The sequence below is a fragment of the Miscanthus floridulus genome, chromosome 19 (genome assembly GCF_019320115.1).
Source record: "Miscanthus floridulus cultivar M001 chromosome 19, ASM1932011v1, whole genome shotgun sequence".
Classification (NCBI taxonomy): Eukaryota; Viridiplantae; Streptophyta; class Magnoliopsida; order Poales; family Poaceae; genus Miscanthus; species Miscanthus floridulus.
In genome coordinates, this window is record NC_089598.1 from 25,120,433 (window position 1) to 25,137,330 (window position 16,898).

Genomic DNA, 16,898 nt, shown 5'->3' on the forward strand with positions numbered 1-16,898 from the left:
CGATGCAATAAATTTTAGAAAGGACTATTCACCCCCCCCTCTAGTCCGCCATCTTGACCCTACACATGGTGAATTATCTTTCCGTCATGCTAACACCAACCGCCATGAACTGGTTCACCAGCCTTGCCTTGGACTCCATTGGATCCTGAGAAGAGCTAAAAAAAGTCTTCACCGACAACTATATGGTTACGTGTACTCGGCCGGGCATCAAGCATGATCTGAACCGCATCTATCAGAAGCCATCCGAGCTCCTCCATAGCTACATCAGACGCTTTTCCGAGATGAGGAATTCTATTCCTAACATCACGGAAGCTGAGGTCATCACCGCCTTCATCCGAGGACTCCATCACCACGATCTCCACTCCAAGTTCTATCACAAGCCGCCCATGAGGATTGGCAAGATGATTACGACCGCCAACTAGTACGCCGATGCCGAGGAAGCCATGGTGCGCTTCAACGAGGATGCGGGCACTCATCGCCCAACTCGCCATAGCGATGATCGCCCCGATGACCGGTGCTATAGCGACCGTCACTATGACAACCACAGTCATCATTGGGACAATGGCCGTGATCAGCTAGAAGGATCCAAGTTTGGTCAATATCGCCGCCGCCGGCCAAAGCACATCGTCGTCGTCGTTGACGAACCTCGCGCCAAGCGCAACTACGATGAGTAATACAAGAAGATCCTCGAAGGCCCATGCCCTCTCCACAAGAACGCCAAGCATAAGATAAAGGACTGCCTTGGCTTAGCTAAGGAATTCTAGGCCAAAAAGCCGGACGACAACAACAACGATGGCGCCAGAGGCCGCCGATCACCTAGGGGCAATAACAATGCCTTCTAGGATCACGACAAGGTGGTCGCCACCATCTTCGGGGGCCTCGCCTCGACTGATGAGGACATGACCTCCATACATATGACCATGCTTGGAGAACCATATGGAGGCCAAGGAGATCAGTGAGGGTGTCCAAGTCAATAAGGAGGTCCGAGGCTAATTCGGTTCGAGTCCACGAGGTGGAGGCCCAAAGCAACTCAAGTTCGAGTCTGTCTCGGGTTCTAGGACCAGTCTGCCTTAAATTGGTCACCCAGGATGCATCTAGACTCCGTTTTTGATGATCCACATATGGATGGAAAGCTAATTAGATAAGGAAGCCAACCTAATTGGTTTCATGTCAAAAGACCTTTGTAATCAATAGGAATCATCAAAACAAGTCAGCGTCCAGAATCTGCCAGGGTGCTGCGACACCGTCTTTTGGTCTATTGGACCGTGTACCGTGTTTGGGCCCATTAGGGGGCGCGTCCAGGGGGGTGACGCCCAAGACTCTATAAATAGCAGCCGTCACTCTCCTTAGGGTTTGGGTTTTGTTTAGTTCTTGATTTTCTCATGAAACAGACATCGTTTTGCTGCAACTGTCGTCGCCAAGGCCGCTTACTGTGAACCAGGGCCCCAGTTCTTGATCTTGTTCGCCTATGGCGATTAGTCCTTTTGAATAAAGACTTGAACTCCTTCTTGTTATCATAAGCCTCATATTTATTTGCAATTTTAGATTGTGTTCATCCCGTTCTTGCTTGTGTTCTCGATTCGCTTACAGGAAAGCCTTCTCGGCGAGGTCAATCGCGTTCGCGTGGTTGATAACCAACGGAGCAGTGGTGTAATGGTTGCGGGGGTCCGAATTAGTCTTGGTTCGAAGCCTAGATCGTGAACGTCAAGTCTCCACCAATCGACGCTATCATACCTTTCGGAAGATCGGGCCTAGTCTACATCAAGTGGTATCAGAGCCAGGTTGCCCGTTAGGTATAACTTTGTTTTCCCCTTTTAGATTGTTACTATTTTTGCATTACCTATAGTCCACAAAAAGCCAAAAAAATATACATCATCACATATTCCCTATCCTATAGCCTCATTGTGCCATGCAAGTTCGTCTCTGATTTGCGTTGTTGAGTTTGTGCCCCAGGTCAAGTTCTTGTTGCTGGTTTTAGATCGTTTTTAGTCCAGTTTGTGTTTTCCCCTTTGTTTTTCATCATAATCCGTGAACACCTTCAAGTATTGCTGTGATGCCTTTGTATTCATCAAACCCTAGTCCATGCCATCTTATTTGTTACACTTGTCTTCACTGTTTTCATCAAATCCTTGTTGTCGTGACCAATTTTGCGCACATTGTTCCCGTTTTGTCCTCTAATTCGGAGTCCGTTCTTAAAACTGGTCTAGTTTTCGCATACGAACTCGGATTTCGACGTTCCATATATCAAAATTGATCAGAAATTTTTTTTGGATCCATCCATCCCCCATCTTGTCGGGGTCGAAGATTTTTATTTTGGTCAAAAAGTGGTCACAAGATTCTCTTTTCGTGGTCACAATGTCTTTGTCGATTTTGAGCATGTCTTCTAGAAATTCCACAGGCCACGTCTTTCACTTGTTTAAGCTCATATTTTCTATGGTTACTTCTTTTGTGCTCCTAAGTGAAGAAAAAATATCAAAAAATAAAAAGAAAAAGTCAAAGAATCCCAAAAAACAACGACAGCCTAAAAATAGAGAAAAAAGAGAGGGGCAAAAGTGAAACAATATCTAGAGGAGCACATAGAGAGCGCCATTTGAGCTGTGTTTGCGTGTGCTGATTTCTACCTTGTTCCTAATCATATTCTTGCTGTTCACATCACTTGATACATCTGGTACTTGGAACGTGAGTAGGCCAGCAACTAAGACAAGTACTTGGGATACTTATTCAGCTTTGCCATTCAGTTGCGAATTTTGCTATTCCTTGCTACTATATTGTGCCTGTCCAAGCTCCACTTTCTTCTAATCAAGTACAAGTTCGCCTTGCAACTGTTACATTCAAGCTACGACGATATCACAGTCACCGACCGATTGCACCGCCTGTTGCTTTGGTAAGAACACTTGTAAGACCGTGGTAAGACGCTTGAGAGTTGAGTGCCTTGTTTTTCCTTGTCCATAACCTAAGTAGTTGATAGGGATAATACTCTTGTGTTGTCTTTTGCTGTTTTCTAACATTGACAGGTTGTTCGTATCCACCGACTTATGATGGTATAGGTGCTGATGAGTACATGGAGTGGGAAATTGCCATCGATAACATATTTGCTACTCGCTTTATGTGTCCAAGGAGGAAGGTAAAAAATGCAGCTAGTGTTTTGTGACATTCTACTTTTATCTTGGTGGGAGTCTTTAGATCCTTCTAATAAACCTCAAACTTGGAATGATATGAAACATCTTATGAGAGAAAAAATTGTTAATCCATATCTTGTAATTAATTCAAATGATGAGGTGCATCAACTAGATCAATCTCTTGTTATTCCTCCTGCTATGCCTAACCTTTTGTAGGACAATGTACAAAGGAGCGAGGATGACGTGATAGAAAAGGAGATGCTCACAACCTTATATGAAAATTAAGAACCATCAACTATTACGCCTGCTGAACATGAGAGCAAATGTAATGCCCACGATGCTAAACTCATGGAAGGTGAGAGTTCTCTTGATGTGCTGAATTTTTTCACCAATCATGCTATGATAGAGCAAATTTTAGTGGAGCCTTCGCTTGATTTACCTTTGTCACAAGATGATTTGCTTGATGTTTCTTGTAATGAAGATGACTTGCATGATGATATTTATGTTATACCTATGCAATCAATGAAGAATGACCATGATATATGTGTGCTGAAATCGAGCACTTGTGCTGAAAATAGACTTGTTGTTCATAATGCTAGTGAAGTTGATGAACTGAAATTGTTGTCTTCTTTAAATACTTTGGGTTACATTGAATTTGATGTTCCATGTAATCTTAGTTCTTTAGAGGAGAAACTTTATGCATATGCTGATTTGCCATGGTTCTCTAGACATACATATCATGTTTTTGGTAAATATAACAACCAAGGGCAATATTTGATACAACGAGTTTACATTTGTACAAATCCAAATTTTCCTTTTGTTGTACAAATTAATGATCAACTAGAGGACAGTAAAATCAACACTGTTGTTATGCCATATTCCTCTAGTTTTGCTTTTCGAACACAAGTGAAATCCAAAGAAAGGGAGCATATATTTCTTGTTAGTACTAATCATTTGCAGGATAGTATTGGCAAAGATCGTGTGTATTTCAATCGAGCAGACTACATGTCTGTAGGACAAGACATGCTACAAACCTGGACATGTGGTCATATTCTTTCTCACAACATTGTCCATTCCTATTATTTTGGAAACCTCATTTGTTCTCATGTTGTGCAGGATCAACTTCAAGCAAAATCGACGCCGAGGACGGCTTTTTGTCAAGAAAGGGAGGATGATGAGGACATGACCTCCATACATATGACCATGCTTGGAGAACCATATGGAGGCCAAGGAGATCAACAAGGGTGTCCAAGTCAAGAAGGAGGTCCAAGGCTAATTCGGTTCGAGTCCCCGAGGTGGAGGCCCAAAGCAACTCAAGTTCGAGTCTGTCTCGGGTTCTAGGACCAGTCTGCCTTAAATTGGTCACCCAGGACGCATCCAGACTCTGTTTTTGATGATCCACATATGGATGGAAAGCTAATTGGATAAGGAAGCCAACCTAATTGGTTTCATGTCAAAAGACCTTAGGAATCAACGGGAATCATTGAAACAAGTTAGCATCCAGAATCTACCAGGGTGCTGCGACACCATCTTTTGGTCCATTGGACCGTGTATCGTGTTTGGGCCCATTAGGGGGCGCGTCCAGGGGGGTGATGCCCAAGACTCTATAAATAGCAGCCGTCGCTCTCCTTAGGGTTTGGGTTTTGTTTAGTTCTTGATTTCCTCATGAAATAGACATCGTTTTGCTGCAACTGTCGCCGCCAAGGCCGCTTGCTGTGAACCAGGGCCCTAGTTCTTGATCTTGTTCGCCTATGGTGATTAGTCCTTTCGAATAAAGACTTAAACTCCTTCTTGTTATCATAAGCCGCATATTTATTTGCAATTTTAGATTGCGTTCATCCCGTTCTTGCTTGTGTTCTCGATTCGCTTGCAGGAAAGCCTTCTCGGCGAGGTCAATCGCGTTCGCGTGGTTGATAACCAACGGAGCAGTGGTGTAATGGTTGTGGGGGTCCGAATCAGTCTTGGTTCGAAGCCTAGATCATGAATGTCGAGTCTCCACCAATCGACACTATCATACCTTTTGGAAGATTAGGCCTAGTCTACATCATCGACCGAGAGCAGAAGAGAACAGAAGCACGTCGTTCGCTAGGTGCTCACCATTACTACGGAAGACACCACCGCCAACCCTAGCTATTGTCCTTGGTCTGAGGTCTCTATCACCTCTAGTAGGGCCAACCAGTGGGCGAACATCCCCTACATAGGGCATTTCCCACTCGTCCTTGATGCAACCATCCAGAAAGTGCTTTTCAGAAAAGTGCTCGTCGACGGTGGGAGCGCTCTGAATCTCCTCTTTGCTGGAGCCCTAAAGGAGCTGGGCCTCAGGATAATAGATCTCACACCCTCCAACTCCTCCATCTAGGGTGTGGTACCTGGTAGGGCATCCAAACCGCTTAGAGAGATCACCCTACCAGTACAGTTCGGCATGGCAAGCAACTACCGCGTCGAGCACATCAATTTCTACGTCACCGACTTCAACCCCGCCTACCATGCCATACTTGTTTGGCTAGCTCTAGCCAAGTTCATGGCTATACCGCACTACGCTTATCTGGTGCTGAAGATGCCTTCGCCTACAGGAGTCTTGGCCCTGTGGGCCAACCTTTCCATCACCTATGCTAGCAAGATAGAGAGTCTCGCCCTCGCCGAAGCCATCGACCTCTCCATCCAGATGGCCAGTGTGGTCACCGACGCTAAGATGGTGCCCGCCGATGACCTAGAGATCCCATTGTTGGAGCCTCCTTGTGCCACCACCAAGTCCAAAGAAACCAAGGAGGTCAGCCTCAGCCTCGACGACCCCTCAAGACAGTGAAGATTGGGGCTCACCTTGACCCCAAATAGGAAGCGCACTCGTCTCCTTCCTACGTGCCAACATCGATGTGTTTGCTTGGAAACCTGAAGACATGCCGGGGGTACCACGGGATAAGATCGAGCACTCCTTGAATGTCTTGCTGATCGCCAAGCTGATCAAGCAAAAACTCTGACAATTCATGCTAGACAAGAAGGAGGCTATTAGGGTAGAAATAAAATAGCTCCTAGCTGCCAGATTCATAAAAGAAGTGTATCATCCTGAGTGGTGAGGAAACCCTATTCTTGTTCAAAAAAGAATAAAGAATGAAGAATGTGCGTTGATTACACTAATCTTAACAAACATTGTCCTAAAGACCCCTTCGGTCTACCTTGGATAGATGAGGTTGTAGACTCCACCACCGGCTATGAATTGCTCTCCTTTCTCGACTGTTACTCTAGCTATCACCAGATCTCCCTCAAGGAAGAAGACCAGATCAAGACATCATTCATCACGCCTTTCGGTGCCTACTGCTATACCACCATGTCCTTTGGACTCAAGAACACCGGGGTGACCTACTAAAGGGCCATCCAGATGTGCCTCGATCAACAAATAGGCCGCAACGTCAAAGCTTACATCAATGATGTGGTTGTCAAGTCCAAGACCGCCGATAATCTCATCGCCGACCTCGAGGAAACGTTCGCCAACCTGAAAAGGTACCGACGAAAGCTCAACCCTTCAAAGTGCATCTTTGGGGTTCCATCCGGAATACTCCTGGGCTACATTGTCAATGCTCGCGGCATCGAACCCAACCCTGACAAGGTCTTCACCATCACCAACATGAAATGACCAACGTCCGTCAAGGATATTCATAAGCTTACGGCTGCATGGCTGCTCTCAGCCGCTTTATATCGCGCCTCGACGAAAAGAGACTACTGTTCTTCAAACTCCTCAAGGCCTCCGAGCACTTTTCCTAGTTGGAGGAGGCAGATACAGCTTTCAAGCAGCTCAAGTTGTTTTTAACAAAGCCTTCGATCTTGACGGCGCCTCGACCAGACAAAACTCTACTGATCTACATCGGCGCCACTTCTCATATTGTTAGCACAACTATCATCGTCGAACGCGAGGATGCCGGGCACACCTATAAGGTGCAACGTCCTGTCTACTTCATCAGCAAGGTGCTCAACGAGCCCAAAACTCGTTATCCTCAAGTTCAAAAACTGCTATATGCTATTCTGATCATGTCACGCAAGCTCCGCCATTACTTCGAGTATTACAAGATCGCCGTGGTTACCAAGTTCCCTCTAGTGGACATTCTCCACAACAAAGAGGCCAACAGCCGCATCATCAAGTGGGCTATCGAGCTCAGCACTTACTCCATCGAATTCAGAAGCAGGCCTACCATCAAGTCACAAGCGCTCACTGATTTCGTAGCTGAGTGGACCGAGATCCAAGAGCCCATCACCGCCACTTGCCCCGAGCACTGGGTGATGTACTTTGACGGCACTCTCAACATCAATGGTGCTAGTGTGGGTATTCTGTTCATTACATCGACCAAGGATAGGCTCTGATATGTTCTCCGAATAGATTTTTCGGCCTCCAACAACACCGCCGAATACAAAGCGTGTCTCCACGGACTCTGTATAGCCATTGAGCTCGGCGTCAAACACCTCATGGTATATGGGGACTCCTCGCTGGTCATCAATTAGCTCAACAAAGACTGGTCCTGCTCCAGTGAAAAGATAATTGCATACTGCGCCGAAGTTAGGAAGCTTGAAGGGAAGTTCTACGATATCGAGTACCACCATGTGGTATGAGATCAAAATCAGCTCGCCAACCACCTATCCAAGATAGCCTCTTCTCGCGCCATGATTCCACCTGGGGTCTTCATTCAAGATATCTTGGCGCCATTGATTAAGGAAGAGAAGGAAGTTCAAGAAGTTTCCCCCACCGAGCAACTGGTACTTACAGTACCTTCGCCGGTCGCTGATTAGAGGGAACAGTTCATCAAGTACCTAAACCAGCATCGAAGTACCCACCGACAAGACTAAAACTGAATGCCTAATCCATCGAAGCAAGCATTACATGCTGGTGGCTGACAACTTGATGAGGAAAAGTGCTAAGGAAGGGATACTGCAGAAATGCATCACCCAAGAAGGAGTGAAACTACTTCTCGAAATTCACTCTGGTTCCTGTGGCAACCATGCGGCCTTGAGAAACCTGGTAGGCAAAGCTTTCCGAGCTGGTTTTTATTGGCCCACGGCCATCTCCGATGTAGAAGACCTCATCCAACATTGTGAAGGCTGCCAAATTTTTGCCAAGGAAATACACGTGCCGGCATAAGAACTACAGACCATCCTAGCTTCCTAGCCCTTCACATGCTGGGGACTGGATATGATCGGGCCCTTCAAGCCAGTGCTAGGTGGTTTCCGGTATGTGTACGTCGCCATTGACAAGTTCTCCAAGTGGATCGAATACAAACCGCTTGTTTTGGCCACTGTAAAGAAAACAGTCGAGCTCTTTGAAGATATCATCCACAGATTCGGTCTTCTGAACAGCATTATCACCGACCTCGAAACTACATTTACTGGTCATCATTTTTGGGACTTCTGCGAAGACTGATGCATCTCTGTCAAATATGTCTTTGTTGCCCATCCTAGAGCCAATGGCTAGGTCGAATGGGCGAACGACTTGATCCTCGATGCCCTAAAAAAGAGGCTATATCAAAAAGAAGAAAAGCACCCGGGCAGATGGCTCAAAGAGCTACTAGCTATGGTCTATGGACTGCGTACTCAAGCTAGTCATAGCACCAGGACGTCTCCATATTTCTTGGTCTACGGCTCCGAAGCCATACTACCAGCGAACATTGCCTTCCGAGCACCTAGGGTGGAAAATTATGATGAAGAGCAAGCCGTAGCTATTCGGACAGAGGACATTGATAGGGCTGAGGAAGAATGCCTGATCACCTGTGTCCGCATAGCCAAATACCTAGAAGGCTTGCGGAGATACTACAACCGCAACATCAAAGGTCGTTCATTTGCTGTCGGCGACCTCGTTCTCCGCAGAAAATAGAAAACCAAAGGGATGCACAAGCTCTCCTCCCCCTAGGAAGGGCCTTACGTCGTCAAAGAGGTTACCCGACCGGGGTCTTATCGGCTATGTGACTTGGATAGAATCGATATCCCCAATTCATGGCACATCGAGCACCTTATACGTTTCTATCTGTGAAACGCTCAAAATATGTATTCTCCTGTCCATGATGAATAAAGTTTTGGTCGCCATAATTTGTCTCCATTATTTCTCCATTTTGATTTAATCTCCACTTACGGTCGCCGAGCTCTAAGCTACTCCTTAACGAACTCCAATACGAGATCGCCATAAATGCTCTACCATGTTTCTCCATATCTAAAACATGTGATCACCATAAACACTCCGTCGTGTTTCTTCATATCTCTGAAATGTTTCGCCAATCGCTGAGCAACACACATTTTGTTCTGTGCTCTATGGAAAAAAGACCCAGTCTCCGATCTCTCTCAACACATGTTACGGGCTCCACGCTCTACATTATAGGTGGTTGGCTATGGTTCCTTGGTCATGCTTGTTCCTCCTACACATTCACGGGCTCTGTGCTCAATGTTATGGACTATGGGCTAGCCAAGGCCAAGAGCACGGTAAGGAACTAACTGCTCGGATGCCACTTATACTATGTATATCTCCAAGTCAATTCGCCAACTGCCGAGCAGCACACGTTCTGCTCTGTTCTCTATGGAGAAGACCTAGTCTCCTATCTCTCCCTACACATGCTATGGGCTCCACGCTTTGCGTTATGGGTGGTCGGCTTTGGTTCCTTGGTCACGCCTGTTCCTCCTACATATGCCCGGGCTTCGTACTCGACATTATGGACTATGGGCTAGCTAAGGCCAAAAAGTTCAGTAACAAACTAACTGCTCAGACGCTACTTATACTATGTATAAATGCGTTAGGGTTAACACTACAACAATTTTTTTCACCGCAATAATAGCAAACCACATAAACATGCACATGTCAACATTTATACATATACATAAATGTCTGTCTGCTCCCTTGCGCATTTTAACTACCCTATTCAGTTATTATAGCATGTCCTCCAAGCAGATCATCGAGCTTTGCCATCACCATCCATCTCGCTGAACAGGTCAATGTCATCGGCCAGCTTCTTTGCTGCGTCTTCCACCTCATCTTACAGCTTCTGGTTCTTTGTCGTGCCCACTCCTTCGGCGAACCTAGCCCATATCGCTTGAAGGTCAATGGCAGGGTAATGGGACCAGACCACCACCAGGGCATGTGTAACGGCGGTGATGATGGCATCACGGTTGAAGCTCTTGAAGTTCTCCCACACCGCCTTACACCTTTTGATGATGGTGTCCAGACGCGGCGGCCTACCATTGGGCTAAGGAGCCGCCTCCAAGTCAACGCAGTCGAGCACCGGTTTGACTCTAGCAACTATGGCGTTGAACTTGTTTCTTTAGGTCCTGGCCTCCTGCTCCAGCACATCAAACTGTGCCTTGACCCTTCGACGGTAGTCTGCAAGCATTACAAGGTTCCATCAAGCAAGAAAATTACTCCAACAGTAACTCCAACCAAGAAGTACTCACCTTTCAGCTCCTCAGCCAGTTTGTATGCTCACCCTAACTCCTTCACCTTCTCCTCTCTGAGTTGCTCAATGGTTTGGTGCAACTGGCTAAGCTCCACATCTTGCTCTACAAGCACAACAGTCATCAACCACAATATGACTTTTCAATAATGCAAAACACATTCGCCGGTACGCCATACCTGTTTTCTGCTCAAAAATGCTTCTGAGCTGCTCGAACTCCGTTCTAGCTGCTTGGAAGCGCTCGTCAGCTGCTCGAAGACAGCGGCTAGCTGCTCGGACTTGCCCTATAGCTGCTCAAACATGGTCGCTAGCTGCTTAGATAGGACGCCCTTATGGTATTCTAGGTCCCACATGTTGGACTTAGCAAGGTCTCGCTCGTGTTGGGCCCTCTAGATGTTCTTCTCCATAAGCTTCATTGCCTCTTTGAGTTTTTCATTCTCCTCAGTGAGGGGCTCCATCCTCTTGATTAGCTGGCGGTGTTGTTCGGCAGTCCGAGCTATGCCCTGCAAAAAACAACAAGATTATGAAGAACTCCATTCTCCAACTACACTGACAACCATCGCCAACACAACACTGACCTTTATCTACTTCACCACCATTGACAGGGTGGATTCTAGTCTCCTAAGCTCCCTAGTGGTGTCCTCCTCCTCCATGACAACCACTTCATCGCCTCGCTTGTGGAGGATTCGGACAGCTTGAGGTCACGATTCCTCATGCTCAATCTCTTCCACCTCATCCTCCTCCACAACGGGAGGCACCACCAGGGGGCTTAGTGGCTGGACCGTGTGTTCGACCACACCCTACGACGCCTTAGGGGGCACCATTTGCTCCTTGGGTGCCACTGGCCTTGTCGCCCCAGACTTAGGCATGGCACTGACATCTCCTGCATTTGCCACTAAAAACCCAGCGGTTTCCGCCGTTGCCCCAGGCATCGCCGCCAACCCATCCGTCATCGCCGCCACCCATTCAGTAGTGGTGGTCGACTCCACCGCAGACTGCCGAGCACCCGGGGACTCCGAGATGAGGTCTGTCGGCATTGCCTCTGCCCCGGGACCAGCCTTTGGCTGCTCGTCAGTCTAGACGAGCGGGGTTAGATCCTCCATATGCCTCGCTCTACATCAGATCAACTCGTCAATCACCAAAAAAAGATAAGGATACGATAGCAAAATAACTCCAAAGCATGGATACTTAAGTGTTGGCCTACCGGTACACTTTCCTGAATCGACGCTGCCTACTTGAGCCCCTAGGTGAGGCCCTACGGTCGACTCCCGTGCCCTAGGGTACAGGTCATGCGGCCTCCACCGTCGGCCTCGCCTTCTCTTGTCGTTGTGGGACTCCCATCGCTCGCTACTCGGGGACTCCCGTTGCCTGCTGCTTAGGGACTCCTGTTGCCTACTGCTCGGGGACTTCCTCCCCTCCCTTCGATTGCTCCTCCATGCGTGTGTTGCGTGGAGGCGCCTTAGTGCTCGGTGGAGGAGCCACTGGCACTTCGTCTTCATCCGACCACTCAAACATCGCCGCGCTCCGCATTCGAGTGGTTTGGTCGCCGTCAAGCGAGATGTCACCCAGCTTGCGAGGGACAACACCCGCCGTCTTCCTCTTCTTCCAGGCTAGCTCATCTGCCACTACCCTCTTCCATTGGACTTTCTCCAACACTAGGGGGGTACTCTCTATCCACCAGTGTCGGTGCCTCTAGACTCCGACAAGGCGCTAACGACACCTTCCTCAGGCTGCGCCGATGGCCGAGCATCTACTGCCTATGGCCAATCACCCCTCAGCACGCCTAAGAAGTACACCGCTCTTTCCTACGAATGGATCTTTGCATAAGTGAATCAGTTCACTGCTCGGCAACAATCATGGATAAAAAGCATCACGAACAAAATAATTGAGATGTTTACCTGAGGGGGTGCATTCTTGCAGTTAAAGGGTCTCATCACCCCTGACATGTTGAACGAGGCAAATGGAGCGAATAGCTCTACGGCCCGCTCTTGCACATCATCCCTCGATAGCATCTCCATCCTCTCTCAGGTGCCATCGGTGTCACCCTTGAAGTCAAAGCCCATGTGGGCCCTCTCCTTACAGGGCTAGACATGGTGCACTATGAAGCTCACCGCCACCAGTCCACCATTGGTCTTCATGCCTTTTATTAGGTCAAGGAGCTCCCTCACCTCTCCATATCAGCACTACTTGGCCTCTTCGACTAGCTCTTCTGGCTCTCTAGGATGTGGTCAGCGTCGCAGCGGATGGCAGGGTGGCTCTGCTTCATGTAGAACCACCTGGTGTTCCACCCCTTCAGCGATGTGTTCAGTGGCACAGTAAGGTACTCGCCCGCCATTCCATCGCGCAGCTGAAGATACACGCCGCCGACCACCTTGGAACCAACGTCGCCCTTCTTCTTCAGCCAAAATAGGCGATAGAAGAGGTTGAAGTGGGGAAGGATTTCGAGATATGCCTCACAAAAATGGATGAAGATAGATATGTGCAATATGGTGTTTGGGTGGAGGTTGCACATGCCGACTCTCTAGAACTCCAACAAATCCCTCAAGAACGGATGAACAGGAAATCCTAACCCATGCTAGAAATAATCCTCAAATACTATGGCTTCATCGGTATGGGGCATCGGGTAGGGCTCATGAAGGGCCAGCCGCCATCTAGTGGTGACACGGTCTGGAAGAACGCCCACCTCCACCAATCTATTGAGCTCTGCCTCCCCCATGTGCAATGGCACCCACTCTTCATCACGGCTGGCTCTGGAGCTTGCTTTCTTTGGGTTCACAGCTCCCCTCTTCAGCGCCATCTCTCAGATCCGGATTGGGGCTGGTGGCGGAAGCACGTGTGGATATGAATCTAGAAGTGCGAGGGCTGAGGAGGAAGATGAAATGGCAAAGTGGCAAAGGTGGGAGCGCAGGGTGCAACGACATAGTTATAAAGCACTTGATGAGGACATCGCCACGCTGAATACACTGACGCCATGGTCTTCCCCAAGTTGCAATTCGTTCCCAACTCAGCTGCCACGTCACCCTCGGATTCAGCAGACACGTCGTCACTGTTTCGGTCATAACTTCCTCATACGACGTCGAAACGGGCCGTTCTTGGATGCGTTGGAAAGGGGACGACGACGCCGTCGTTTTGGATCTGGTCCCAGCTCCAGAAGGTCCGTCGATCATTCTGTGTGACCACGGCAAGGTGCTGCGTCACCTATTTGGGCCAACTTGGCCATGTATCGTGTCGGGCCTTAAGCCCAAGTTGTGGGCGCCCAACCCCTGGCCGTCCCCAACCCTAGGTCGAGTCTTAGACTATAAACACAGCCGCCGCCGCTGCTACACAATTGGGTTTTGTTTAGAGTATAGTTTTCCATCGAGAAACTGAATCGTTCATTGTAACTGTGGTGACAAATCCTTTTACAGTGATCCAGGGCCCCCGTTCTTGATCTCCTCCACTGTGTCGATTAGTCCTTTGGAACCGAGTTCTTGAACCCTCTATTGATATTCGCGACATTCATATTTGCAATTTTAGATTGAGTGTTTTACCTTCTTGCTTGTGCTCTTCGATTCGCTTGCAGGAAAAGCCTTCTTGGCGAGGTCAATCAAGTTGTGCTTGGTTGATAACCAACGGAGCAGTGGTGTAACGGTTGCAGGGTTCGAATCGCGTCTGATTTGAAGCCGGATCGCCAACGTCGAGATCTCCACAAATCGAACTTACCGGCTACCTCTCGGAAGATCGGGCCTGTACTTATCAATTGGTATCAGATATTTCAGGTTTACCGTGAGGTATAATCTCGTTTGCCTTAGATTCATATTTGTTCATTACCTAGAGTCCACAAAAAGCCCAAAAATATTTCAATTTCCGCTGTCCTATCGCCCTTTGTGCCTTTGCAATTTCGTTTCAGATTCGTGTTGTTGAGTTTGTGTCCGTGGTCGAGTCTTGTTGCTGGTTTAGGATTGTGTTCGTGGTCGTAGTTCAATCGCCCGTTGCTGTGATTTTTGTTTTCCGCCGCTATCCCATCCACCGTTCCCAAACAACAAGTCGAAGCCACCACATTACTCGACTTGCCCCGCTAGCCGCCTTGTGTAACTTCTCGCCGCCGCGCAAACCCTAGATAGGTTGCCAGCCGCTCTTATTTTACCTGCATCGCAGCCCTCCTTACATCATCAGGCGAATACCTACTGCTGTTAGTCACAGTGACGATCCTGTGATCGGTGATAGAGTTTAGAGACGCTTTGCCCTAACTGTCGCCGCCGTGTTGTGCCTCCCGGAAAACATACTTTGAGATACCTTCGGTAAAACAGGCATAACTTTTCGCTCGTTTATCAGAAAAATCTGAAATTTTTTGAGCAGCTTCTTGACACCATTTGAAAAAAAATTTCGCTCGTTTATTTTACCTGAAATTTTTTTTTTGTTTCCTACTAGTGCCTTTTGGAAAAATCCGGGAAAAAATTCAGGAAAAAGGAGAAATCCGGGCTATTTGCTTGTTCTGTGAGTTCTTTCAATCGTCCTTTGTTTTCACCTTGTTGCGCTACGTCTCGACACGTCTTAGCCAGCACCTATGATTTGTACTTTGGATCCGGATTGAACAATCATTAATCTGCATTCGTTAATTGCTAATCCTTGCCGTCATATTGTGTGCCTACCCATAGCTCCACATATTCTTCTGTCAGCACAGGTTCATCTTGCAACTGTTACCCACGCTCCACAATAGATTGCTTCGCCACTTTGGTTTTGCTCCTGTTTGGCGTTGGTAAGAATACAGGCAAGACGGTGGTAAGCCGCTTGTGATTTTGCATTCCACTTTCACCACCATCACCACCACCACCACTTGTTTCCTTTTAGTTGATAGGGATAATACTTTGGTGTTGTCTTTTTCTATCTTCTAACCATGGCAGGAACTCCGACGGACTTCAATGAGTGCGTGTCCAAGGGCGAGCTTACAACGTTCATGACTGAACAACGCAATCTTATGACTGAGCTGACGCGCAACGTGAACAATCTGGTCACCCGCATTGAACAGCTTGAGCAACGCCCTCCACCTTATTGTGCTGATGATGAAGATGCGGATGCTTTTCGTGATGAAGATGCGTATGCTGACGGTGGTGGCCGTCGCCGCCTCAACTTCAATCGTCGCGGCATGGGAGGTAATAATCATGGTAATAATGATCCTTTTGCTAAAATTAAATTTAGTCTACCTTCTTTTGCTGGTAATGTTGATCCAGAGGCATATTTAGATTGGGAGCTTGCTGTTCAACAAAAATTTGATTCTCATAATGTTCCTCCTGAGCATAGAGTTAGACTTGCTACTAGTGAGTTTACTAATTTTGCTTTGTTCTGGTGGAGTGATCTTTGCAATGCTAATAATGCTGCTGCTGTGCCTCAAACTTGGAATGTTTTAAAGCAACGTATGAAATCTCGTTTTGTTCCTCCTTATTACCAACGTGATTTACGTTTGAAACTACAAACTTTAAAACAAGGTGATAAAGGAGTAGAAGCATACTATCAAGAATTGCTTATTGGTTTAGCACGTTGTGGTATAAATGAAGATGATGATGATGCTAGTGCTAGATTTTTTGGTGGTTTAAACCATGATATACAGAACATACTTGATTACAAAGAATGGCGCAATTTTTCCCAATTGTATCATCTTGCTATTAAGGCCGAACGAGAAGTACAGGGACGCAAACAACACCAACCTTTCAGGTCTAACAATGGGAGGAATTTTTAGCAGCGTTCCGAGCCGAAGACGCCCAAGCTTCCTGTTGCACCACAGCCATCTACACCTCCATTTTCTTCCGGGGTAAGTAAATTGTCTAATGTGCAGTTTCCACAGCTGAAGAAAGGTGGAACTCCGGGTGCTTCTACTAGCTCCTCCTCTAAAATCATTTGCCACCGATGCAAAGGCATGGGACATGTCATGAAGGAGTGCCCCAGTCGTCGCGCTTTCATTGCTACCGAGGATGGATATGTAAGTGCTAGTGATGTTGAAGATGATTTAGCCCTTGCTGCTAACATTGATGCAGATCCCACCGAGGGCGATCAAGACAAGGAGACCATCACCATTGACTCCGTGGCTGCTGCAGCGGACTACCCTAGCCTTCTTGTGCAGCGTGTGTTGAGTACACATGTGGGACATGAAGAAGAGATGAAGATCCAACGCCACAATTTGTTCCACATGTATCTCATTGTGCAGGGTTGTCGTGTTCTCACTATCATTGATAGCGGGAGTTGCAACAACTTGGTGAGTTCAGATTTGGTTGACAAGCTTGGCTTGACCACATGACAACATTCGTATCCATATAAACTTCAATGGTTCAATAATAGTGGTAAGACTAAGGTAACTAAATCAGCACGCATTAGCTTTTTCACAGGCTCT